The sequence below is a fragment of the Musca autumnalis genome, unplaced genomic scaffold (genome assembly GCF_047663935.1).
Source record: "Musca autumnalis isolate F117 unplaced genomic scaffold, ASM4766393v1 scaffold_1, whole genome shotgun sequence".
NCBI lineage: Eukaryota > Metazoa > Arthropoda > Insecta > Diptera > Muscidae > Musca > Musca autumnalis.
The window spans coordinates 101786016-101792719 of NW_027411644.1; positions in this window are offsets into that span (position 1 = coordinate 101786016).

A 6704-nucleotide genomic window follows, 5' to 3' on the forward strand; every position below is an offset into this window, starting at 1 on the left:
CATTTCGATTGGACTGGCGGTTTCCAAGCAAAATCGTGAAAACCTAAAAAACACCTAAAAATGTGAATTTTGATCGCGATTTATTTAAAAATCCCTACACCGATTTTTTCTTGTTTTTGGATTTTTCTCATCTATGAACATTGCTGTTTCAGAATTCACAAAAACTTCCCCTGTGTAAGCGGTTTTCTTTAAAAATTAGTTAAGACGCACCCTTCATGACATTGTTTTATAAGGGCGATACAGTCAGTGCATTGTCCCAATGTGAACTACAATATCTCAAAAATGGTAAAACGTACGAAAATATCATAAGGGTCACTATTATAGAGAATTTTCACAGCTACAACATTTCCTCTAAGCCTACTCCGATAGGACTTGCAATTTGTAAGCAAAATCGTGAAAACCTTGAAAACCCCAATAATGTGAAATTTTACCGCGACTTATTTAAAAAGCTCTCCGGCGATTTTTTTATACCCTCAGCCTTTAGGCTAAAGAGGGTATTTACACTTTGATACGGCCAAAAATGTGCCTCATCGAAATAATGGTTTTAGACCCCAAGTATGTTTGTACGATATCCGTTTCAGACAATTTTGAGTCGATCTAGCAATGTCCGTCCGTCCGCCTGTCTGTCTGTCCGTCTGGCTGGCTGGTGCGCACGATAACTCTCGAACGGATCAATCGATTCGGTTCAAATTTTGGGTATCGAAATATTTTGTCCAGATTTGATTTAAGTTCGAAGATGGGCCATATCGGTCCACTCCTTCAGGTACCTCTCCCACAAAAGTTCAAAAATGTTCGGAAAAATTGTCCGCACGATAACTCTTGAAGGGAGTAACCGAATTAGTCCATACTTTGCACATTGTGACATTTCTACCAGACATAGATGAGGTTCCAATATGGACCCTATTGGTTCACTCTTTCGGGTACCTCCCACACAACATTTTGCTTAAGTGCAGTTTAAGGCCTGCTCTCGAATCGCTTTGATTTTTGTTGCAGCCACTTGTATTCACTACCCCCATTACGACGATATAATTATACCCTCAGCCTTTAGGCTAAAGAGGGTATTTACACTTTGATACGGCCAAAAATGTGCCTCATCGAAATAATGGTTTTAGACCCCAAGTATGTTTGTACGATATCCGTTTCAGACAATTTTGAGTCGATTTAGCAATGTCCGTCCGTCTGTCTGTCTGTCTGTCTGTCTGGCTGGCTGGTGCGCACGATAACTCTCGAAGGGATCAATCGATTCGATTCAAATTTTGGGTGTCGAAATATTTTGTCCAGATTTGATTTAAGTTCGAAGATGGGCCATATCGGTCCACTCCTTCAGGTACCTCCCCCACAAAAGTTCAAAAATGTTCAGAAAAAATGGCCGCACGATAACTCTTGAAGGGAGTAACCGAATTAGTCCATACTTTGCACATCGTGACATTTCTACCAGACATAGATGAGGTTCCAATATGGACCCTATTCGTTCACTCTTTCGGGTACCTCCCACACAAAATTTTGCTTAAGTGCAGTTTAAGGCCTGCTCTCGAATCGCTTTGATTTTTGTTGCAGCCACTTGTATTCACTGCCCTTATTACGACGATATAATTTTTTTCAAGAGCAAGTCCATATATCCTCAGAAATCAGCACGAAAACTGCAAACAACCCATATAATACCATGTGTCGTAGTTGGAGCGCACGATAACTCTCGAACGGATCAACATATTTGGTTAAAATCTTGGGTCTTTCAATATTTTGTCCAAACTTAGTTTAAGTTCGAAGATAGACCATATCGGTCCACTCCTTCCGGTACCTCCCCTACAAAGGTTCAAAATTTTTCGCCAAGATTGTGGGCATGATAACTCTAAGAGGGAATAACCGAATTGAGCCAAACTTTGCTATTGGTAATATTACTTTCAGGCATAGATCGAGTTCTAATATGGACTATATCGGTCCACTCATTTGAGTACCTCCCACACAAAATTTGAAAAAGTATAGTTTAACAACTCCTCTCTGATCTTAATAATTTGTGATGCAGCAGGTTGCACTTGCGGCCCCTATTACGACGATGTAATTTTTTTTCGTGGGCAAGTCCATACTTCTGAGATAATGACCAAAAAGATCCAGAAAATCCTACCGGAACCACCTAAACTGGCTAATGTGTAAAATAACCCTTTAAGAGAGAAATCGATTTAGCTCAAACTTTGTAAATTGAAAAGTAAAATTGTAATATATTTAAATTCAGAAAATTAAGTACAACATATTTAATTATATAATCTGTAAGAAAAATATCCATAGACTAATAAAGAAAAAAATATTTCCTACAGATTTGTATTAGGTCCGAATATGTACTACATCGGATCACTCCTATGGGTACACCCTACCCAAAGTTTGGAAAAAATGCACTCGTCGTGGATCGTTCTGAATTTTGTTGCAACATGTAGTTTTTTGCGGCCCTTTTCATCCTGAAAATTTTCCCAACAGCTGAAAAACCTACAAAAGTATTGTGTTAACTTTTTTTCTTCGGGTACGTGGCTGAGGGTATATCTCTGTCAGCTCAGCTGACTGATACTTTCTTACTTGTTTTTTTCAGAAGCAAGTCCATATATCCTCAGAAATCAGCACGAAAACTGCAAACAACCCATATAATACCATGTGTCGTAGTTGGAGCGCACGATAACTCTCGAACGGATCAACATATTTGGTTAACATTTTGGGTCTTTCAATATTTTGTCCAAACTTAGTTTAAATTCGAAGATAGACCATATCGGTCCACTCCTTCCGGTACCTCCCCCACAAAGGTTCAAAATTTTTCGCCAAGATTGTGGGCATGATAACTCTAGGAGGGAATAACCGAATTGAGCCAAACTTTGCTATTGGTAATATTACTTTCAGGCATAGATCGAGTTCTAATATGGACTATATCGGTCCACTCATTTGAGTACCTCCCACACAAAATTTGGAAAAAGTATTGTTTAACAACTCCTCTCTGATCTTATTAATTTGTGACGCAGCAGGTTGTACTTGCGGCCTCGGTTACGACGTTGTAATTTTTTTCGTGGGAAAGTCCATACTTCCTGAGATAATGACCCAAAAAGGTCCAGAAAATCCTACCGGCACCACCTAAACTGGCTAATGTGTAAAATAAACCTTTAAGAGAGAACTCGATTTAGCTCAAACTTTGTAAATTGAAAAGTAAAATTGCAATATATTTAAATTCAGAAAATTAAGTACAACATTTTTAATTATATTGTCTGTAAGGAAAATATCTATAGACTAATAAAGAAAAAAAATTATTTCCTACAGATTTGTATTAGGTCCGAATATGGACTACATCGGATCACTCCTATGGGTACACCCTACCCAAAGTTTGGAAAAAATGCACTCGTCTTGGATCATTCTGAATTTTGTTGCAACGTGTAGTTTTTTGCGGCCCTTTCCATCCTGGAAAATTTTCCCAACAGCTAAAAACCCTACAGAAGTATTGTGTTAACTTTTTTTCTTCGGGTACGTGGCTGAGGGTATATCCCTGTCGGCTCAGCTGACTGATACTTTCTTACTTGTTTAGTTTTTTGATTTTTCTCATCTTTGAACATTGTACTTTCAGAATACGCAAAAACTTCCCAGGTGTAAGCTCCTTCCATTTAAATTTGATTCAAGAGCACCCTGATACCGTTTGCTTAATTGTATTCTTATATTTTTTTTAATTAATTTATGATTTTTTGAAAAAAATTTGGTGTCCCGAATTTATTGTTAGATTTCTATAATGTAGAAAAAATGGCCGAAGTCGGAGTCGAGTTATTTTTTTCGACTCAGACTCCGACTACGACTCCAGCAAAATTGTTCGACTCCGACTCGTAGACTCCGAAACCCTAGTTTTAACATAAAGGAAAAAATCTGTGTCTGTTTTTTATTTAGGAGGCACTTCCCTAAAATGTTCAGTTTTTTTACATTTTAAGATTGCCAAAGTTAGAACAATATGTTAACACGTTACACTTCTCTCTAAGTTTCCATAGTAATTTGTATGGGTCCAAAGGTGCGTTTTCACGAAAATTCTCTAAACGCAGTATTTATGATCCCATCGATGAAAACACTTTACCAGTTCATTGTTGTGGGTAAAAAACGATTTCTACAAAAATTTATGACGATCGATTAACGATAACCCGTGCCCCTGACCGAGTTTTATTTCCATAGTTCTTTTGTATGGAACCAAAGGCGAATTTTCAGAAAATCGCTCTACAGGCCACAATTATTGTCCAATCGACGAGAAGAATTTATCAGATCATTTGTGTGGCTAAAAAAAATTACCCTACACAAAATTTTGAAAATAGGTTGGATTTTAATATAATGCTTTATTATAGGGCCCAAACTACCTAAAATTGGCCAAATATACTATTTGAGCAATATCAAAATCTTACCCGATTTTCATAAGTTTTTGTAGGATTCGTTCTCTGGTCTTATCAAGGAACTGGTAAAAAATTATCATCGATTGGACAGTACAGGCCACATGTATTAGAGCAATTTCGTGAAAATTCACCTTCGGCCCCATAAAAATTACTATGGAAACTTTGAAGCCCATATTCCAATTATGCTCAAACTTTGGCAATCTTAAAATCTAACGAAACTGAACATTTTAGGGGTGTGCCGCATAAAAAGCCAACATCGATTTTTTCCCTTTGAGTTAAAACCAGTCGAGCATATATCGACACCTCCAAATAATAGTATGCTAAGTCTAAAAAGTGAGTTTTGCAGGAGAAGCTCTCAAAGTTTGGAAATTTTTTTGAACTTCAGTACTATGCTAAGTCAATATTTGTTTATAACTTCTGTTCGGATTGACCGATCATTACCAAAATTAGACAGAATTTAAGTTAAAGGACGTTCGACACCTCCAAATAATAGTTTGCCAATTCTGAAAAGCGAGTTTTGCAGGACAAGCTCTAAAAGTTTGGAAATTTCTTTGACCTTCAGTACTACGCTAAGTAAATATTTGTTTATAACTTCTGTTCGAATTGTCCGATCATTACCAAAATTTGACAGAATTTAAGTTAAAGGACGTTAAATATAAAAATGTAAAGAACTTGAAAACATACTAAGTCGACTTAGCATACTATTGTTTGGAGGCGTCGATATATTCTTGATCAGTATAAAATTCTTAGTCGAAATAGCCATGTCCGTCCGTCTGTTGATATCAAGATGCAGCTCGCAATTTTTAAGATATCTTTGTAATTTAGTATAGAAGTTTCTGTTACTCCTTGGATGGTTGTTATTGAAAATGGGCTTAGAGTTTCTGGTCGGGAATTCCCGACCCGAGATTTCCCGGGAATTCTCGATTTTTTTCGGGCGGGATTTCCCGGGAAATTTTTTTGAAATTCCCGGGAATACGGGTATTTGTATTTTTCATATATAAGTCTTATATTATTTGTCTTATAGTTATTTAATGTTGAAAATATAGTGGTATAGCGATTATTCATGTCCCGATAATTCGTAATTCCCGATCATTTGTACCAAATTTAGGGTCCATAGTAAAAATCGCGATAATTCGTGTAAAGTACATACATTTTGGTCCTCTCAATAATTTTTGTTTTTTTTTTTTTGAAATTCGAAGTCTGTATAACCTCACATAATTCTGAACTTTTTCGAGCCATTGTTGTTCTAGTTCATATTTGTATTAAAGGCATTCTTGAAGTGCATTAATTTGCTAAGATATAAACTCTGTGATCGATTCGAATTGTTGTTTTCTCCAAAATTATTGTATATAATATTAAAAACTGTATAATGTGTAAGGGACAAATCGTGTATATTAGGAATGGAAGTCAGTAATAATAGACATCGGATTTTGCATATTTGCATATTTTTTAATATTAGAGATACGAAGATTTTGATTGGACCAAAATTCGTTTCAAAGAAATCTAAATTCAATGGCAGGGTCATATTTTGTATTTATTTTGCATATTTGCATATTTTGCATATGCACAAAATATGCAAAAAATATGCAAAATATGCAAAAAATATGCAAAATATGCAAAAAATATGCAAAATATTCAAAAAATATGCAAAAAATATGCAGAATATGCAAACAGTTTTTGGCCGAAAATCGACATAAAAGTCGTAAAATTGACAAATAAAGTTGGGAAAAATCATCAAAGTGTCCTAAATGAAAATTGTTGGCCGTTTAACGCCGCTTTTTTAGCAGATTATTATGCTATTGAGACCCCTTACCACAGTGTGGATATAAAAATATGATTATATGTGGGGATTTCTGAGTGAAATCGGACACTTTTTCAAGATGAGGTTTTTGATTTCCTTTATTTTTTGCTGTGGTGATGCTGTTGATTAACAAAACATTTTAGTATATTTTCAGATTTTTTTTGACTAACGCTTCCAGAGATATCGCGCCTTGAAAAAGTCAAATTATGTAAAAACTACATGCAATGTAATACTCATAACTTCTTTAATATTGGTCCAAATTGAAAAAAATCTTTTTTTGTATGTTTTGTTGTTTTATCAGCTATTAAAAAAAATAGCGAAAAAAATTGCACAGTGGGCTTGGATACTATTTTCGCGATTTAATATTTAAAATCAATTTTTAAAGATGTTCGACCCCTTCGATTTTCTTTAAATTTTTTTGTATTAAACTACGTTCAATTACAACAATTTTAAGTCCTATGTGGTAATGGGATTCGGACGATTACTATTTTTTCTGAATTTTTTAAAATTTG